Source organism: Trachurus japonicus, chromosome 20 (genome assembly GCF_045865225.1).
Source record: "Trachurus japonicus isolate A0001 chromosome 20, Traja_1.0".
NCBI classification, from domain to species: Eukaryota; Metazoa; Chordata; class Actinopteri; order Carangiformes; family Carangidae; genus Trachurus; species Trachurus japonicus.
The window spans coordinates 7,135,941-7,157,516 of NC_140926.1; the positions used below are offsets into that span (position 1 = coordinate 7,135,941).

At 46.4% G+C, this 21,576-nt stretch overlaps 1 long non-coding RNA gene across 1 annotated transcript in view; it reads right to left on the bottom strand.

Annotated features, from left to right (window-relative positions):
- The window catches only part of LOC146966313 (uncharacterized), a 42,924-nt gene extending 39,460 nt beyond the window's left edge, over positions 1-3,464 (bottom strand). Inside the window, exon 1 of the long non-coding RNA XR_015034516.1 lies at positions 3,426-3,464. This is a non-coding gene — a long non-coding RNA (uncharacterized LOC146966313). The remainder of the gene's footprint in view (positions 1-3,425) is intronic.
- Positions 3,465-21,576: the final 18,112 nt, after the last annotated feature.

Here is a 21,576-nt window from a genome sequence, read left to right on the forward strand (position 1 = left end):
GCTGACAAAAGCTGCTGACCAAGCTAACATGCTAAACAGGTACGATGTGTAGCGTGTGGTCACTGACCAAACAAAAGTTTTGGCCTTAAGTGTGTTTTATCAATAGCTGTAAATGTCCCTCTAATAGGAAGACTTTCCAGAGGCAAAAGTCAATAAGATTCAACTTCTGAGAACCACAAATGTCAACCCCCGCCCCCAAAACAACAACAACAAAACAAAAAATGTGCCAATTCATCCATTAGATATTTCACTGGGCGAGTGAAGTGCTGCTGTGGCTGGAGGCAAAGTCAGGGATCAATAAAGTCTCCAGGATCCATCGTCCTGGAGGCCACGAACGTCTGCACCAAGCGTCCTGACGATCCATGACCCAACGGCGGTGAAATCACAAGTTCATCAAATCAAGGTCATTATTATAGGACTCGTCCACGCAGGGACATGGACACAGACATTTCCATTCTGACTAAAAAAAAAGAAAAAGCGCTCCAACAGGGAGCAGTGACACCGAGAGTGAAAGCTCTGAAGTGCGAAGATTATTTATAAGTGTTTGTTTTATAGTAAAAACAAAGATGGGTTTTCCTCCTCGGGCAGTGTCGTTTCAGTCAAAGTGCTTTTGTCAATATATTTTAATATTTGGCCTGATGCACGGAGGAGACACAGTGACATAAAGCAGCAGCGCTTCAGCTCCACTGCCTCATAGCGGGTTAAATGGAGCGGAGGGCAATGAGCAATTCTCCAACAATCCCTCTCCCCGGTGCTGCCGCAGGTTGTTCTCCAACCCCCCCCCCTCCATCCCCTCCCCGACTCTAAACCCATCGCTTCCTGGTGTTCCGGCTAAGCTTTACCCTGTGGGGTCCCAACAGGCTCGAATAAAACAAAGTGGATGCGGCAAGTTGCCATGGAAACTTAATAAGCCAGCAGTTGTAGTGAGAGAGGGAGTCAACTACAGTACCCAGCGAAGCGTGCATCTGAAGGAAATAAATTGAAAGCTGTGGAGGGGAAGAAGACGGAGCGGAGGAAAGAAAAAAAAAGAGGCAACGGGGACCGTGTGTTATTGTGAAATAACCTTTTAAGTCGGAATTAAATATTTTGTCAGGAGTGTGTTGCCTCCGAGCCGCCGCCTCCCCCTCCCCTCCCCTCTCAGACGTGGGGGCTGGAGGTTAAACGGCTGTCTACATTGTCACCAGGAAGCTCTGGGCCGACGGGGCCGACGGGGCCGACGTCTGCTGCGTGTCACCGCCGACCGAGGGAGGAGGGAGGGACTCCACCAGGATGGCTGGTTTGCCCCCCACCATCCCCACTTTTCCTTAAACCCCTCCTTCTGTCCTCCTGGGTCAAGGAAGGAAGGACGAAAGGAAGGAAGGACAAAGGGAAAGAAGGAAGGAAGGAAGGATAAAGGGATGGAAGGAAGGAAGGAAGGAAGGAAGGAAGGAAGGAAGGAAGGAAGGAAGGAAGGAAGGAAGGAAGGAAGGAAGGAAGGAAGGACAAAGGGAACGATGGGAGGAAAGAAGGAAGGGAAAAAGGAAGGAAAGATAGATGGAGGGAGGGAACAGACCAGGTCAACTGGATCAAAAGAGGAAGGAAGAAGGGATAAGGATGAAGCGAAGGAAGGAAGGAAGGAAGGAAGGAAGGAAGGAAGGAAGGAAGGAAGGAAGGAAGGAAGGAAGGAAGGAAGGAAGGAAGGAAGGGCGAAGGGAAAGAAGGAAGGAAGGAAAGAAGGAAAAAGGGAACGATGGGAGGAAAGAAGGAAGGGAAAAAGGAAGGAAAGAAGGAAGGATGGAGGAAGGGAACTGATTAGGTCAAAAGGCAGGAAGAAGTAAGGATGAAGGAAAGGAAGGGAGGAAGAAAGGAAGGGAGGAAGGAAGGATAAAGGGATAGAAGGAAGGAAGAAAGGAAGGAAGGACAAAGGGAACGATGGGAGGAAAGAAGGAAGGGAAAAAGGAAGGAAAGATAGATGGAGGGAGATTGGGTCAAAAAAGAAGGAAGAAGTAAGGACAAAGGGAGGAAGGAAGGAGGAAAGGAAGGAAGGAAGTTAGGAAGGAAGGAAGGAAGGAAGGAAGGCAAAAAGGATTGTGGGAAGGGAAAAGGGAAGGAAAGAAAGATGGAGGGAAGGAGGGAACAGACCAGGTCAACTGGATCAAAAGAGGAAGGAAGAAGAAGTAAGGACGAAGGGAAGGAAGGAAGGAAGGAAAGAAGTAAAGGGATTGTGGAAAGAAGGAAGGGAGAAAGGAAGGAAAGAAGGAAGGACGTAGGAAGTGCAGGACAACAGGAGGGGTTTCACCTCACCTACAACTGTCATTGCTGTGACTGTCTGTCGGCCCATTACCTACGCGCTCTTGTCTCCAGGGCGCAATTGATGTGGCGTCGGCTGTCAGAGCTCAAAAGCCTCCAACACCAACACGCCCCCTGATTGCCGAGCATCGTCTACGCCGCGTAAATCTTTCATTAACCACCGATCTATCATTAATTATCGGCTGCTGGCATTTATGGAGAGATGTGGAGATTGATAGCAGCGGAGGGTTTGGGTGATGGTGATGGTGGAGGGGGTTTGGAGCGGAGATGTTGAGCCGATCTATAATGACTCACAAAAAAACCAGGAGGAACCCTCTTTATTTTTATTTCCAGAGGTGTTCCTCATCTGTCTCGCTAACCTGATAACACGAGTCCACGCGCGGCAGCTGGAAAACAGCTTTATCTTCATCCCCGCGTGTCTCTCAGGGTCTGTTTCCATATGTTTTCGGACAGCTCAATGATCGTCTCTCTTTAACTCCACGGGCGCGCTCTCTCTCCCCGTTCGCCCTCTCGGCCCCTTTTAAAGAAACAAATTATTTCCCCCTCTGAGGCTTTAAGACCCCCGCCCGTCTGCCTGTCAACCAACCAGCCAATATTGCGCTTGTCTTTGAATACGCGTGTCGACTTAAAGGTGAAGGGATGCACTTTTGATTCAGGTGGCCCCCCTCCTCCTTGCCATCGCCAGGGAAGCCTTCAATTATCAGGCTTTGCATAGGATTAGCTGTCAGCTACCTGCTGCAGTAAACAAACAAACAGGATGAGCGCAATTATAAGGGCAGCGTCCACGACATCCTTTTGTTGCAGCAGCGCTCGATAAATCCGGGGCCTTGTGCGCCTCCAGTCTATAAATCACCAGGAATCCTTGGCCTCAATGTGCCAGCAAAAGCACTGTAACATCTTCTTTCCCTCTTTTACACCCTAATTCTCTCTCTCCCTCTCAGTCCCCCCCTCTCTCTCTGCAGACTTAACACTATTTACAGCTTTTCAGATGCTTAAGCCACCAAAATATAGCATTGTTTTATCTTTAGACAAGTCGATAAGGCAGCATATTGGTTTTCTGCTAAAAGCTACGGATTGTGCTGCATGTATTGACTCATCAGTCGGGCCAGCTCAGACTACAACCCGGGGAGACACACACACACACACACACACACACACACACACACACACAGACAACAGAGTCCTTGGTTTGCCCACAATGTTTCATTTTGTGAGATTCACCTGGTGGAGAGACAGAGAGAGAGGGAGGGAGAGAGAGAGATATTAAAACTAAGAACAGGGATCAGACCTTGGATAACACAATGTAACAAGAAAGGGGGGGGGGGGGCGAGCGCGAGGGGGAGAGGGAGAGGAAACAGACACGGAGGCGAGAGAGAGGGAGGACGTCGTCGGCACGGGAACAGGAATAGACGGGGAATGAACACCCATCTGGAGCACTTTATCCTGCATTGTCACACTCTGTTATCCTGGCAGTCTACTTGATATTTAGTGACAAAGACTAGATTAGGGCTGCCTACCCATCGCCACTGTGTGTATATGTGTGTGTGTGTCTGCAACACCAACACCTCCACCACCTCCTCCACCTCCTCCGACCCTGCAAAGCACAAGCAGACAAACAGAAAAATCCTCTGCCGGGAGCCGATGAAAGTGAGACACATCAGGTGACATTTACTCAAGGTTTCAAAGTTGACACAGGGTCAAAGTCAAGACTGAGGAGGGAGGAGGAGGAGGAGGAGGAGGAGGAAGGTGCACACTACACAGGCCTGCAGACAGACAGACAGACAGACAGACAAAGAGACAGACAGACATATACTGGTCATTATTCCAGTTCATGTCTCAGTGAAATGGGAGGTTTCATTAAAAAGCCCAGCTGCCTCTGCTTGGTCCATGGAACGTATAAACAGAGGGTTATTGGAGGCGGTTGACAGAAAATGACCTCTGTGGTGTTTTGGCCCACTCTTGTTATATTACATGTTGTTGCACCGAGGGCTCACAAAAGGGGTCCAGCAGCTCGGTCTATCACAATTATTATTATGCAGCAGCGTGGTGTGGTGGGGGGCAGGGGGGTGAAGTAAACACAGCCGTCCATCCAGAGTGCTCAGTGAAACAACAACAAATGGACAACTGCCAGTCAAAATAACAGGAGTTGGGAGTTTCTCTCAAACAATGCTCGGCAGCAGCAGCAGCGGCGGCGGCGGTGGTGGCTCAGCTGGAGCCATTTGCTTTCTACCGGCGTGATATTTTTTCAAAAAGGGAAAGAGGTTTGTTTTAGTGCATAATTCAGAGCCGTAATAATTCCATCACAAATAAAATGTCGGAGAAAAGATGAAAATCAGTCTCCAAAGACGTTACACGGAATCAATCTACAGGCAGAAAACACTCCTGCGGCGCCAACAAGGGAGCGTTCCTCTGTTAACCCGGGGAAAGACAAGTATTGAGCTTTCAGCTGCGAGACACAATAGCAGAATTAGGATTCATGTAGTGTGGCTTTACAGGTACTCTTCCAAATGACTCCACGGAGCCCTCCAGGCTACTGTCAGCCCAAAACCCTCACAGGAGACGTACAGCTAATATGCCCTTGGTGTTTCACAGCAATGGAGCAGATGGTTATGATATGGATTACACTGACAGTAAGTCAATAAGACCCAGATCCTGGGTTTTGCGCCGGATTAGTCAATTGTCTCTGGGCCCCTCTCCACCTCACCATCCCATCCCACCCCTCCTCTCTCTTCTTTTTATGATTTTGTTTTCTGATTGCTCACGCCTCTCTGCTCCTCGGCTCATTTTGAAAGCTGCAGCGCTGTGTTTTCCTCTGTGGCGTGGAGGTACTGAGACAGAACTTTAAAAATAATAAACCGCAACTGTGAAACGACGCATCCTCCTCCTCCTCCTCCTCCTCCTCCTCACCGCTACACGGCTGCAGTTCTGGCTTGTCAAGTAATGTAAATGTAAACAGAGGATGCTCATTCTGATGCTGCAAACCTCAAAACAGTGTCCTATATACTATACACAAATCTAGTTTATTGCTCAAGCGCCATATGTTGCACGTCCGCATGCTTTTACCCTGATATATGCACATAAAACCCGGGGCTCACGGACCAGCTTTGGCTACAATTAACCGACGCTCCATCCAACCAGAGTGCGGCAATTAAACACCATCCAATCAAATTTGTGTGACAACCAGACCCCTTTCATCACAGCAGGGATCCAGACGGCTCCTTACAGCCCACCTGCCCCGAGCGCTGTCTCAGAGATGGTCTGGAATAGCTAATTAGGCAGCAGCAGCGCCCGCTTCTCTGCACATCCAGCATGGGACACTCACGCCAAACCAATACAGTTAAAATTCCACTTGATCTCGTCATCAAGCCTCGCTGTGTTTTTATGTGTCAGCATTCTCGCGTTTGATCCCTCGTCAGCACAGACACAGCAGAGAGGGAAAGAGAGGAGAGAGAGAGGAGATCTGGTTTGTTTAACAGACTTTCAGTGGAGTTTGCAGGCACCTGCTGTGCACGTCGCACCGCGCGCTTTTCAACTGCAGTCCCACTCAGGGAGGGAGGGAAGAAGGGAGGGAGGGTGGATGGGTGGATGGTGGTTGGTTGGTTGGACTGGGACTCTTTTTGTAAACGGTGGACTCGTCTGCGCTCGTCTCGTCTCGGCTCGTGTGTTTAAACCAGTTGTCATGTTGTTGAAAGAATATTTAGGAGGTGATCGGCTGCACCTCCACCAGCTTTGAGCAGCAGGAAGTGCACTTCAAAGAACACGTCGGAGGCTGCGAGGCTCTTTGGTTACACTTTTGTTAAAAGCAATCCATTTTTAGCTATTATTCCCGGTTTTGTTGATGCAAAAGCAACAAGGGAGTGTGGGGTGGGGGTGGGGAGGGGGGGTTGTATTTTATCACAGCGGTGATAGAAATATATAAATAAGCGAGGCAGACGCAGCGAGCTAAATCGACTCTTGCAGAAGCTGCAGACTCCTCTCGGTCCTGATGTGTTTTTTTTTTTTGTTTTTTTCGGAGAGGCAAAATGTTGAGTACCCTCACAGCTGGAAAACAATACCACAACAAATAATGTATGAGAGGCCAGCAGAGGGGGGAGCCAGCGCAAATAGGCATTACTCATTATACATGCGCTATTCACTGAGTATGTGTGAGCAGCCAAACAAGCTCAAGCCGGTTAATATGCAGTGTTTTCCATAAGTCAGACAGGGCACCTCTTTGCCGGTGCTAGAAAGAACCCTCTGAACCCACTTCCCTCTTTAGCTTTTGTTACCGACTTTCTTCCAGCCCCCTCACGTTCGTCTCTCTCCCCATAATAAATAATAAAATGTTGAATTTTTATTGTGAGCATAGCATACCAACTACTAGACGGTAATGGCCAGAAATGTTGCTCGCCGTCAGCAAACTGAAGACGCTCAGCCTTCTTCCTCCGTCTGCTCGTCTTTTAATGTCTGGCCTCGATACTCAAAAATTATACGTTGGGCCTCAAACTGAAGAGCTCATCAGTCATGACATACCATTAGTGTTCAAAAGGCCAATTACAAAAAAACCTACAAGGCACTCAGAGTCACTAAACGCCAGACTTCGATTAGAGCTTGACCTCGCTGCGATTTGCGTGCACAGCTAAGCACCAAATAATAGATAGAAGATCTTTAACATAATTACGCCTTAATGGACGGCAAAGCAACGCTGTCAAAAAATTGATATGCAGGCCCCGGCAGTGTTTAAAGGGAAAGATGGCAGAGCGCATTTATCTCCACGTCAAAGGGAGACTGAGAGAGGGGAGGACAGCTGGGGGAGTGACAAGCTGGCATGTGGATGGCAACACCCTCTCTGTAAGATCATCTCCCATCAAGCAATTCTGCAGCAAGTGCCATCTAGTCACCCCCCCACCACCCACCCACCTTCCCCTCTCCCCAACGCCTTTTTTATATTTAATCATAGCGTGTTGACAAAGCCAAATGAACATCATTCCCACCGCCTTCGTTTCTACCGGTCACATTAGCAGCCGTGTTGACCAACTCCTCCAAGGTGACCGCCCGCCAATGACCGTGGTCAGCTCCAGTCCGCTGCATTTAGAAAAGACTTTTTTTTTTTTTTTTTGTGAAGTCAGCCCCATTAAGTCAGGGATAATTGTGTGTGTGTTCTCCGTGGTGCATATTTGATCCGCTGTTTGCCCTTTGCCGGCCACACAGTGCAGAATAATGGCTCTCTTTGAGCGGCGCGAGGCAAAACCTTGGACTCCTTCAGGCCAGCGAGAGGCCAACCCAATTACTCTATCAATTATTAATTCATCATAAAGGTCGTGCCTTTGCTCCATTATCCGCACCAGTCTGAGCAAGCCAATGTCATGAGTGTTAAGAGGGCCTCGGGGGTCAAAAACCACCCAGACACAAATGAACACTGTACGAATCCCAGAGGACTGGGGAGAGACCCCCTGCTTACCGTCGAGAGATGGTAAGCAATCATCAAAGTGTATAATTAATGAGCAGCCTGTGAAATTTTAATATTTGAGAATGGACTAGTGTTTTATTATAAGAGGTAAACATTTGCATTTGATTGACTTCAGTGAGCGGAAAGGAAATGGAGGTGTAGAAAAAGATCTAGCTCATCACCTACCTAGCCACAAGTATCAAGGTCTAAATGTGAACGTATTTATTTCTGACACTGTATCAGTTGGATGAAGCTTCTTTGTTACAAACATAAGCTGCTGGAGGTTTCCTGTCTGTTTGGGGTGTAATGCTAAGACCCACATTAGCCTTCTAAACGCCTGCTAAACAAAATAATGATCATAATGTCCTATATTTTGTAAATTGCATGGTAGACTAAGGTATATCAACGTAGACTGTTACCCATCACCTTCTAACCCGGGCTTGAAAAGACATTAGTTACAGTAGTTTCTGTTCAGTTGTCTCTAAACAATGTGAGCAAGTGATTAGTAGAAGAGCTGGGGGTTTCTCCTGGCTGCAAAACAGGCGGGGGTGGTGGCGCTTCACATTTTCTCTCCCATATTGGACGAACTAATGATGTCAACATGGTTTCACCTCTTTGCAAACTCTCATTTTAAAATAATCTGTGATTTGAGCCTTGTTTATTTAAAAAAAAAACATGTACAATGGGATGTAACACTGCTTTAGTGTTGGAAAATATTCATCTGTTTGAAGAGCTATTGAAACAAAACATTAAATCCACCAAGTCCAGAGCTTGTTAGGAGATAAAGTTTTGTGTGTAAGGTAAAGTACGACGATTTCTCAAAGAGCTCCCTCTGTTGGACAGAGTAAACACAACAGGAGTTTCTCTACAGGCTGTTTTTTTAAACAGTTTTAGAGATTGTCCTTGAAAAACAAGGTTGTCTGGTGGTCACATATTAAACCATTATTGCAAGATGTTTGGGGTTAGGTTGTCTAAGTGGAACCAGGTACAAACAACAGCTGTGTAGTTTACTTAAAATCACCTGAATTAGCGATTAATAGAGGCGTATTTAGAGCTAATGGCAGCCATCTTGCCACAGAAGACATTGAGATTATTGCTTCTTATTTTGAAATTACACACCAACATGAGTTTTCCCCTCTCAGTTGCCTGTAGTAAGGGCCTGAACGGTGTGATGTGAGAGCGGCGTGAGGTCAAACCATTTGTTCGACAGCCACAGCAGCCTGTAATGCAGGTATGGAGCGACAGTCCATCATTGTCAGCGTCCCCTTATTGAAGCAAACCACACGGGCAACGCTAGCAGATCAATCCACTTGAACCGTGACCAGCGGTGGGTTTTGTTGTGGTCCTGTGTGGTTACATGTCACCGCCGCCGGAGCTGTGGCTAATGTTGAATGTGTCGTCTGGTTTGACCTTTAAGCTAATGGCGCTGGCACTCCTTAGCAAAGGTCACACTCTGCGTTTCGACCAATCACTGCTCGTTGCATTAACTGTCCTGCCTGACCAAAACAACAAAAAAATCAAAAATCAAAATTACAGTTTGCAGTATCTGAGCTGTTCTGCAAATAATAATGTATTGTGTGTGATGAGGGGATGGCGATAATCAGTTCCATGCCGAATTTGAGAGCGTGGCACGACATGACCTTTACACACCCTGAAATGTATGTGTGCTCCGTCTAGGTTATATTACAACATCAATATTTATGATAATAACATCTAAGTGTGTTATTACCCTCTCCAGCTGAAACACACAACCTGTATTTTTAATGCGCTGTCAACAACTAGACCTGAGAGCGGTTTGGGGATCGGAGGAGGCAACACAAGAGATGAACTGTTTTCCGCACACTTACTGCAAAAGCAGATTTTCAATTAGGAAGCAAAGCAGTCTACTTTGGTAAATTATAAATTGTCAAGGCTGTCTTCATTAAATCGTATTATTAGTCATATTAGCATTAAGTGCATAATTGAATATGATTATCTGTAATTATTCACATAAATTACATTTAGGCCACTGATCACTAAAGGAGGGAGAGATATAAAAACACAAGAATGTCTTTGGTGTATTTTTCTTGCTTCTAAATTGACCGTCCCGTTTAGAAAAACATCCCCAAACAAAGTTAGCATTAATATTCAATGCCCATGATTCCCCCCCTCTGCTCAAGAGTTTACAAAACTCCTCTCAGACTTTTTTTTTTGACAGTGTAACACATTATTATGTTCTGGTGCTGCACAAAATGTGGAGCTCGGGCAATTATGAAGAAATGTGAGCGCGATGCTGCAAGAATCTGACAGCTTAAATACCAAATGTTGTTTTTATTATTATTAATTCGGATGCAGTGAAAAAATTGAGGGCGTACGATGAAGCATTAATGTCGTTATAATAATTCAACATCAGAGCGACTGTAGCTCGTGACTGGGAACAAAAGAAGTGTGGAAAAATGATCCTTTTTAGAGCACAGACAGACTTTTACACATCTCTTTCACGTCATCCGTTGCTCATTGGGAAAACAGGAGTAGGGGCATTTTCATGCAGTGTGTCAGATTGTCATGGCAACATGGGAAAAGAAAAAGGCGACATGTTTGAAAGAATGAGAAAGAAAAAACAAAAAAAAGTGCCAGATCTTTTTGTGGACTTGGTGAGGTAGTGGAACAGCCTGCCAGCCACCGGTGGAGGAGACAAAACCGACACACACACACAAGTCTTGAGTGTGAGTGAGTGTGAGCATGCACGTGTGTGTGTTTGTGTGTGTGCCATGTGCATGTGTGTGCGCTTGAAACTGCTGACTGGAAAAATGTGGGTTTCTTCAAGAGCTCACAAAGCCATGAAAGCATGTGATGACAGAGTCTGGCGAACACACTCAATCACTCATGTGGGCACGGATGCCCACACACACACACACACACTCACACACACACAAATGCACACTCACTGGAGGCTGTCACAGCAGATGGAGCCACTTAGATTTTGTTACAAGTACCTGCCTGGAATATGAGAATTATTTGGGATCAGTCGCACAATCTTTTAGCCGGTGTAGGTGGTGTGGTGCTGTAAGCTGCGTTTATTCTCAGGTTTGTGTTGTTGTTGCAGTTGAATAAATAAATATTTGTTATATTGCATTTCACAGCAACACAACACAGCAGCTATGAGTATCATTTAAAAGCTATGAAAACGTGCTCCTCTGCAGACATTAATTATTCGATTGCTCTCCTCCATTAAAGCACATTCACTTTAATTTAGACAACAAAACAAAACAAAAAAAAAAGAAAAAAGAAGAGTGTGTTTATATTTAGACACCCTGGGCTGTCATCTGAACGCTCCTGTGTGATGGGTGGGCTGAGAGCACCACTTTACATAAAAGCCCTGAGAATCCAGTGACTGGCATGTTGCTGCACAAGAGCAATTTTTAATAATCAAATTCCCCCGTGGCGTAGCGGAGAGTAAGAAATGTGTGTGGCTGCCTCCGTGTGTCTGTTCGTTCCTGTTCTCATTAGGATCTTACACTACGGGGCCCTGCTTCTATGTTGTTTCCTGTATAGCCCATTACTGCTACCTGCCCCGGGGTTGGAAGTTGAAGCCTGAGACAAACAGTGAGCCGTGTGCAGTAAAATGCACCCGGGAGATTAGCGTGGCGAGGAAATCGTGGGGTGTGTGTGTGTGTGTGTGTAAGAGGGGTGAACCTGAGGTTGAGTCAACCTGAGGCCACAATGGGCTGTTGTGGAAAGACGATTTCCTGCCAGGCTTGAAGGGCAGAGGGGGTTGGGTGGGGCAAAGAGGAGAGAGGAGGGGGTCGGTTAAGGCTACGACAGATTATTTTATGATTTTTAATTTAAAAAATAGTAAATAAATGATTTAAAATAAAGAAATATTAACCCCGGTAGACTCTATATATCAACCACCTACACAATAACAACACAATCAAAGCTGCAAACACAGAGGACTACAAAAGCAATAACACGCGCTTTTATAGACAGGTCAATAACTTCCTCACTTTGTTCCCAGGATAAAAAAAAAACCATTCCCCCAGAACATAATCCTGGCAGCAACGCACAAATTAGTATATAAAAGTAATTTCTAGTGGGGGAGGGGTGGAGTACAGGTTGTCTGCTTCACACTGGCTCTGCCTTTGTGACATAATCGGACTATATGAGATACTGCTACATTTTTACCTTAATTAAACAGCTTTGGAGTAATTGTGATGGTTAATAAATGGCTTAACTTGTTAAAGGGAGAATGGAGGTTCTCTACCTTCAACGTGCGCGTCACTTACTGCGTCTCTTGGCTGAAAACCAACCTTGTAAGATCAGAGCCTCCGACCCGGTGTCCCAGCTCTCGTCTCTGCGCACCACGACACAAACACGTCCTGAGAACTACACAAATATACACGATATAACATCATATATGATACATGACGTAATCTACCACGATTGCTTTCCCGCCGGCTTCGTTCCAAACAAATGCACATGGCCAGGAGGAGGGTTAGCAAAACAGCAGAAAAACGACTGGACTTCGTTTCCCTTTAAAGGGGACATATTATGGAAATATCACTTTTTGAAGGCTCTTTAACATATAATGGGGTGTTTGTCTTGCCTTCTGGCCCCAAAAATGTGTGAATTGACAAAAAAAATCTATAATGCACAGGCTCCCTAGGTTGAAATCCACGTGGTTTTACGAGCTGTTCCCTCAGTTGTCTTCCAGTGATGTAACTAGGATTCGAATTTGCATAATCCCACCCCTACCTGGGACCAGTAGAAGGGGCGGAGCAAGCAGTGGCTCATTTGCATTTAAAGGGACAGGCACTGAAACCAGCTGTTCTGAATAGGGCTGTTTTGAGAGGATGAAAAGAGCTGTGATGTTTGATCCTTGGGGGATTTTGACCACAGCATGTCACAGACACCTGGTAACTATTTTAATTTGTGAAAAGAGGGCATAACATGTCTCCTTTAAATTCAACTGTAATGGTATGATCAATACAAGGATCTTTGCATGAGTTTAACACACTGTTACGCAAACATTTAGTGAACACGGTGCAAGAGAAGGGATTAAAGTTGTTGTCGTCAACGCTTTAAAAAAGACACTAAACACTGTTTAGCTGTATTAGAGTAAGAAACATATGTACAAATAAAACTCCTATTTAAAAGTCCTGTAAAAGCGCTGGTTGTTAATGGACAGGATGTGTTGCAGTGGTCACCGTGGCCTCGGTTTCAAAGTCATTGTGTGCTTTGGTCGAGACTCCAGCGTTTCACAAGTTGTTGCAAAAATGCTTCACCGCTGGAAACCTCAGAGCGGTCGGTTCAGAGCCTGAAGCGAGTAAAGTGTCAGGACACCAGGAGGGTTTAATGGAAGCTGGTTTAGTTCACAGTGGAAACTCTGTGTTGTCTTGTTTTGTTCTGGTCGAAGCTCAGTGTGTGACGGCGTCCGGGCTCGGGCCGAACCTGCACCGATCCCACTGGAACAAGTTGAGATCTGCAGAGGAAACCAGTGTGAGTCTGAACTGACTCAGGGCTTCATTGTCCTCGGAAACAAGTGAGACTTTCCTCCCATGTGATTATGAACAAACCTGTCTGTCTGTCTGTCTTTCTATGTGTGTGTGTGTGTGTGCGTGTCTTGCGTGACTCGACTCATGCTACGTCTTGTGTTGTGCCAATTGCAATTTAGCAAGTCCTGGTGGGGACGGTTCACACTGATACTGTCAGTCACCATGTTTTCCAATTACCATAGCCTGCACACCAACATGATTGCCTGATTGGCAGCGTTATTTCCGTGGCAATTATTGTGATTCTGATTATGTCAATCATTTCTCTCTCTCTCTCTTTCTGCTCCACGTGGCATCAAATAGCAGTAGCTGAAGTCGTTTGCTTTTTATCCCCCCCCCTCCCCCTCTCTACACACCTCATGTGTCTGATGGTTGTTTGAGGTATATTCTCTCTATTTTACAGTAGAAAAACTTTTTAAAAATTCATGCTCTGTTCGCCTCTAGCGCTATTACCTTTGAGCTCATTCTAAATTACTAACGGCCTGTATATGGTCCCCATAATGATCATTTTCACTCTGTGTCAGTAATAATTGCGAGGTTAGTTCTATTTTAGTGCAAGCTCAGGGCTTCTGGTTTTATCTTGCTACTTCTTGTATTATTCATGTCATCCTCGTGTCTTTGACTTTTCCTACAGCGCCCTCCATTTAAACCACAATTACTACTATTACCTCTCCACTCCTCCGGTGAAATCAAAAAAAAAAAAGGGAAAGAAAATAGCCATTTTCTTCATTATCCTCGTCATCGCCACCGCCACTAACATCATCATCATCTGTTTACTACACGATTCAATTAGTGAGCCATCAGATAAAAGGTCGCGCTGGTAATCAGTCCTCGGAGAACATGTTTTTTTCTTTTTACTTTGCACCTTTCCTCTGTTCCCAGCTTTACATCCGAGGACGCCGTATGACCTACTACTGGCCTTTCCTGTTCTGTGGCTACAGCTCAGACGCCCGAGCTAATGCTACACACTACACAATAGGAAATGCGTCATCGTTGTCGTAGCGAGGCCCAAACGCAGAGATTCACACGATCTTGAGGTGACGCTGCAACAGAAGCATGTTTCCTGAGAGAGAGAGAGACTCGAGCTCGCTGCACATGATGTGCAATATCCAGGCTCATGTCAGCACTCCAGGCTGCAGTCGATTTAGGTGTACATGCTAATGTGCTCCGTGATGGCCGCTTTATCTCGTGTGCTGTATCTGCTGAATTGCACTTGCCTATGTCTGTGTGTGAGTGTGAGACACCAACAGTGCTCTCTGCAGCTGCAACTCTCTATGCTCAGGTGTTTTCAGATTGCTTTTAAAATGTTAGTAATCCAATCGTGAGCACTCTCTTCATACTCATGTAGAGTGTTTACCCTGCAGCTTCAGCCTCGCAATGACTACGATTCCCCTTCGCCAGATGAGTTTTGGTTGATCTGAGACCAGAACTGTTGCATTGTTACTCCGAATCTGCACTTGAAGCAGGTTTTCTGACTAATTTGAGTCTGTTGTGGCTCTGATTGACGTCCTCCGCCGCGCTGCTAACGGCGTAGCTCCACAGATGGCAGTGTCAGTCGGTCCATCACTTCGGTCCAGACTGAAATATCCCTCCATCTGCTGGAAGGATTGCCTTTAACATTTATGCTCATGCATTAGCCGTCCTCAGAGGAAGAAGCCTAAGCCGTACGGTATACAGTATAAGCTCCGTTTTTAGGGGAAATACCACGATTCATTCAATAGAATATCTCTACATCTACTGAATGGATTGGCACAAAATTGTTAAGAGACAGTCATGGTTCCCAGAGGATGAATCTTAATGACTTCTGTGATCCCCCACCCCGACTCTTCCTCTGCTGCGGTTTGAATGAAATATCTTGTATGGATGTCCGTGAAATTAGCTGCAGACATTTACGTTCCCCACAGGATGGATCGTAATAAATTTGGAGCGAGCGTGGCTGTTGACTCTTGTTAAGAGGGATACGTCCCAGCTGTCCGCACCCACAACCACATCCACGTCCACTGTCTGGGCTTCAAACCCATCACTAGTACGACTTGCTGTAAGAGCCAGGCCTCAGTGAATGCATGCATGGTAAAATATATTTGTAACGGCTTTTAATCCGATGCGTCTGAAGCCGAGATGTTTGAAAGACAAAACCTTTAAACCCTCCTGCTGTCCTCCTGGGTCAAGGAAGGAAGGACGAAAGGAAGGAAGGAAGGAAGGAAGGAAGGAAGGAAGGAAGGAAGGAAGGAAGGAAGGAAGGATAAAGGGATAGAAGGAAGGAAGGACAAAGGGAAAGAAAGAAGAGGGAGGAAGGAAGGCAGGAAGGACGAAAGGAAGGAAGGAAGGACAAAGGGAAGGAAGGAAGGAAGCAAGGAAGGAAGGAAGGAAGGAAGGAAGGAAGGAAGGAAAGAAGGAAGGAAGGAAGGAAGGAAGGAAGGAAGGAAGGAAGGAAGGAAGGACGAAGGGAAAGAAAGAAGGCAGGAAGGACAAAGGGAATGATAGGAGGAAAGAAGGAAGGAGGGAGGGAACAGATTGGGTCAAAAAAGAAGGAAGAAGTAAGGACAAAGGAAAGAAGCAAGGAAAAAAGGATTGTGGAAAGAAGGAAGGGAGAAAGGAAGGAAAGAAGGAAGGATGGAGGAAATGAACAGATAGGACAACAGGAGGATTAAATAAAGTTTATGTTATGTGTTTATGCCTATAGAGCCGAGTCCGCTGCACTTATCTGAAGTGTAATATAACTGACACACTCACTAACAGTGACCTATATGTGAATGGGAGCTGACAGACGGCTCTCACACACACACTCACACCCACACACCCACACACACACACACACACACACACCCCCACACACACACACACACACACACACACACACACACTTGTAATCACCTTAAATATCGTCTTATCTTTCCTGAACTCACACACTCTACGCCTTACTGATCAAAGAGGAAAACAGCAGACTTCAGTGTGTGTGTGTGTGTGTGTGTGTGTGTGTGTGAGAGTGTGTGTAAGTGTGTAAGTGTGTGTGTGTCCATCGCAGCAGCTGCTCTGTCAGCATACTCCCAGTCCAAGGGGGGTGGAGGTGGGGGGGGGGAGTGGGGGGTCCACACAGCATGGCTAAAGAACTCATCAACAACCCCAGGCGCTGCGCTTGGTGTGTGGGATGATGTGCTGCAGACTCAGCCTCTCTACACCCCGCCGTCCACACACACACACACACACACACACACACACACACCCATCATCATCATGGACCCGACTGTACACACATTAACATGCTTACTGTCTGCATTCATCCAGCAAATATGCTTGTTACCCACGAGGACGGGTATTTTTCAACGGGGGTTAAGATTCGGGAGAGTGGGAGCTTGTTATGAGAAACTCGAATTTGATTTGTTATGAATGCAAAGCACACAGCTACAAAGCTCTGGGGGTATTTAGTCTCTGGCTATAGGCTTAATGAGTTTGTGTGTGCGCATGTGTGTGCATACGTGCATGTGTTGAATTAATGTGTGCGCGTCAGCATTTGTACTAAGTGCGTATGTGTGTTTGTTTTTTAGCGCTCGTCAAAGCAGGAGAGCGGAGCAGAGGAGGCCTCAGTCGGGAGCGTAACGCAGCGGGGTGATGGCGAGCGGCTGGAGGTGGTCGGTCTAATTCACTCTCGGAGGCTAATTCCATGCTAACAAGTCAGTGATGCCACATGCTTGTCCTTGCCCACAGCCCACTGGGCCAGTCTCAAAGCAAACCAATTAACCAGGCTGTCTCTGGGTCCGTCAACCCTCCTCCCTCTTCCCCGCTGAAAAGTCATGCTAAAGTTTTTTTTTTTCCCCCCACTCTTCCCTCGGAGGCTTTTGAATGAAGGGGTGTAAAAGGGGGGGGCTGTGCATTAATAAGCTTGTATCGCTGACATGAAAGACATCAAGCAAGAAAACATCAAATGCACACGGCTTAGCTGCCTTCCCAATTAGCTAAAATAGCTATTTAGTGACAAATCTCCTAACGAACAAATGAAACCACATCTAATGTACAAGTGAGGAGATGAATGCTGGTTTTTGATGGACGCATTAGCGCGCTAAGGGATTCTTTGTGGGAAAAAAAAACTTTCTTTTGCTCTATCGCTGCGAGTTTGAGGGAAGCGGCGAAAAAAAAAAGAAAACATGAAGGTGTCAGGACTCGCTAAGTGAACCGACTTGACACTGTGCAGTATTGCAGCAGTTCCACTGTGGGAGTAGCTAATTGGATGGTAATTAATGGAATGGAGGCCGATAAATACCTTTGTGAGCAGGCTTGTCAAGGACACGGAGGTGATGGGAGGGAGTCTGAAAAACCAGAGCAAAAGAGAGAGAGAGAGACGGAGAGAGAGAGAGGAAGCTGAGGAGAGACACCTTTTCTTCATCGTGGCAGCTAATCCTCATCCCTTCATCCCTCTCCTCAATTCCTAAATGAAACTACCCCTCCCTCCCTCCATCACTACTCCCCCCACCACCAGCCTCCTCTTCCAGTCCTCTGTCTTCCTCCCCTTATCAGGCCCCCTGCCTATTCTCCCCTGCCCCAACTTCACTTGTTTCCATGGAAACACAGGATAAAAAGAGTTACTTCTAGATTAAATCAAAGATTTTGAAGTGCCGAAAATATTACAAGCTCTTTTGAATCGTGTTCCTCGAGTTCAGGATGATACTCTATTTTCTCCTTCCAGATAGCACATGTGGGCCCCCCCCCCCCCCCCCCCATACCCCACAGCCCCCACCCCCGTTCTTCACGGCAGGAAGAAAGGCGGCAGCACAAGCCTATTCACTTACTGACGCAAACTATAAGACCTGTCTGTCTCCACGGGACCAAATGAATGGCTCCTGAGTTGACAGTTTTTCTTTCTTCCTGTTTTACTTTTTCTTTTTTTTTTCCTTCTTCTTCTTCTTTTCTCTCCCCACCGTATTTCAAGGCTTTGTTGGTGTCCCACAAATCTGCTTAACCAATCTGTCAGCTGCCACTGTGGAGGTCCAGAGGAGAGAGTTTTGTGCATAATTGAATATTCAGGCTAAGAAAAACAACAATAACCTGAAAAAGATTCTTGTGGTGTTGCTGTAGGGACACTGCAGTCACCAGTCTGATAAGGGCTCTCCATCCGTCTCCAAACGTCCCGGAGGTTACTGTAGGACAGGACACTGCCCCGTCTGTCTCTCTGGTCCTGATGAACTACTATACAGAGTCTGAGATGTTTGCTAGTGTGCAGATCGGATACAAAGACAAAGATGCATAATCAGGCACTAAATGCAAAAGATGCCTTCATCTTTTTTGTGCCAATTACCAAGAGGGGATTTCTGGACAATTTATGTCACCGTCAACATGTTTGTCCATGATAAACAGCCCTTTAAAAGGGATAGTTCAACATTTTGGCAAATTCGCCTGTTGCCATAATCCCCATAGTCATAGCAGTAGGTTCATTACCTTTAATTATCGGTGCATGTTGTTTTGAGATCGGCGGGGCAGAGATGTGAGCTGCTCAGTGAACACAGTGGAGGTGAACGGTACAGGTCCCCTGTCCCTCATCAAACTCAGCAAATACACAATCCAACAACTACAAAACGCTATGGTGGACAAGTTGTGACCAGCAAATTCACCACGCTATGAAATAATAACATAACATTACGGGACGGAGTTGTTTTTTGAGGCAAATGCACCCAGAACTACTTTCCAGTCACGACTGCTGGGCAGAGTGATTTCAACTCAGTAGTTGCGAGTATTTGCTTCATGTGTCGTAATGTTACATAATTATACATGATTACTTCATGGCATGGTGAATGTGCAGGTCACAACTTGTCCACGTGAGTGTTTTGGAGTTGTTGGATTGTGTATTTGATGAGTTTGATGAGGGACAGAGGACCTGTACCGTTCACCTCCATTGTGTTCACTGAGCAGCTCGTGGATCTCAAAACAACATGCCACGATAATTAAAGTTTAATTAACCTACTCCTATGACTATTGGGATATTGGCAATAGGAAAATTTATGATGAAAATGTTGAACTATCCCTTTAAAGTACACTTTGAACAAATACAAAATGTGATAATTGGTGATTGACAGCCTTAAGTCGTATCATAATACAGATGTTGCAGAGGAGAAGAAGGTGGAAGCAAATGAGTCGTTTTCTCCCCCTCATTCAACCAGCACATTTTATTTTTGGTAACCTGCTGTTAGCATTTTAGGCTACGTAGCAGCTAGTTAGCCTGACGTGCTAACATTAGCATTGACACACTGACACCTTCTCACTATCAGCAGCTCATGACTGTGATCCTCACCCCCCCTATGGTGACTGAAAGCTAGCCAGCATTAGCTCTGTCTCCCACATGTCTGTTGATCGCCAGGACTCACATCCACAGTCACAGGCCCAAAGACAACGAACACCGAGGGGAGGGGGATGAGGATGGGGTGGGGGGACGGTGGCAAACCAGAGTCCTAAATAGTGCAGGTGTGAAAACTCCCTCACCAACTCCACAGAGACGGCGGACGGCTGCACTTTCAGACACGTTATCAACTCTCCAACAGACGTTATTACCAGGAAGATGACCTCCAATATGGCCGCGAGAGAGAGAAAGAGAGAGAGAGAGCGGCGGTACGTCACCTCAAACCTCTCCATGGAAACAACTGTCAGTTGTCCATTTAGCTCAGATGAGTGACAAGAGATCCATAGTGACACTGGTAGCACATAAAGCTTTTACCAGCAGCCGACTGAGCGTGTCCCTCCTTCACACATGGCCGAGTCCTGAAGGAGATGAAAGTGCGAGTTACCTGACTGGGGGCAGACATGTCCGCATGTACAAGGACATACGTGTGCACGAACACACACACACAGGGCAGGAAAATACACACACACTCAGTCTTATTGCTGGGGGAGAGGTTGGAGCCTGGACATCAGTCTTTACCACTGAGAGCACGCTCCATCAGTCCATAAGGGGACCATTTGAGTAGAAGCAGTCGGCACTACTCCCCCTCAAACTTGTCCGACTGCTCCGGCAGAATTTCTCTTCCCTGAACTATAAGATTAATGGACGTTCAGCCTTTTTCCTCAGACTGTGCACGCTCCAAGTGAAGAAATCATAGCTGTGTGAAAAATCTTCAATAAAGGTGCGATTAAACGCTGCAGGACTTACATTTCTATACATTTTTTAATGCATACATTTTTTATGCATGTTAACCGGGTTGTATAACTTATGTCCTCCTCCTCCTCCTCCTTTGTGGCTCTATTGTACCCCCACCACCCCCACCCCCCTCCCTCCTGTCTCTGAGAGCAATAGCATGCTTCAGGGAGAAGGGATTTTGCAGATTGGGTTACATTATTCTGTCTGTGCCACCCCTGTACAATGCCGTACAATGGTGCAGTGCTTACCACCCAGCACAGTATGATTTATGGGGTGTACACACTTTACCAAATTACAATTAATGAATTGTATAGCTACTGACTTGCCGAGTTTTCCAGCCCTTTGTTGAACACGGGTTAACTGCCACAGGAATACCAATCAATGCTGAACTGGTTAATGAGTAAAGAGGGTGAGATAGAGAATATGAAAGATTGATTTGCTCTCGCGCCCCAAACTGGGATTTATAGTGTGTTTTCTCACGCTGGGCCTAAAGATTAACTCGCACTCTTTGCATGCACTCTGCACCCCCCCCGTGTGAGCCGCACGCAGGTCTAGGTTCGTGTTACCGTATCCATATGTTCAGTCGGGTGACCCAGGAGGATGGCATATAAACAGATCTCGCACATCTGTCTGCTGCATGTCTCAGATCTGCCTTCCCCGGTGTGACTGACTGCAAAGGGGGGAGGAAGAGGAGGAGGAGGAGGAAAAGGAAGGAGGTGGGGGGCCGGGGGTGTAGGTTTAAGTTTAGTACACACCTGCAGAATCAAACTCTGCAGAATTGAGCCGAGCCGGGGGTCAGCGTTCTGTAAATATCCTCTCACTCTTGTTAACACGTCACGGCGTTTAAACGGCTCGACAAACAGCCCACCTGGGACTCATGGGAACGAGAGAGAAAGAGAGAGGGTAAGATAGAGAGGAGGGGAGGAGGGGGGGGAGGTAAAAAGACAAAAAAAAAAAAACCACAACGCATCCCGTCCGCTCCCATCGTTATTTTTACAAGTCTTTACGACTCAATTTAGCGGCTGGGAAATAAAACAAGCAGGGTGTCGAGGCTCCGGGGGCTGAGATGAGTTAGTGGCGCTCCCCGAGCTGTCAGAGAGGCTCGCTGGGGTGGGATATAAGAAGGTGGGAGGGGGGGATCAGAGGGAGGCAAGAGGGAGCGAGGGATGGTGGTGGTGGTGGGGGCACTTTAATCAGGCAAGTTTCTC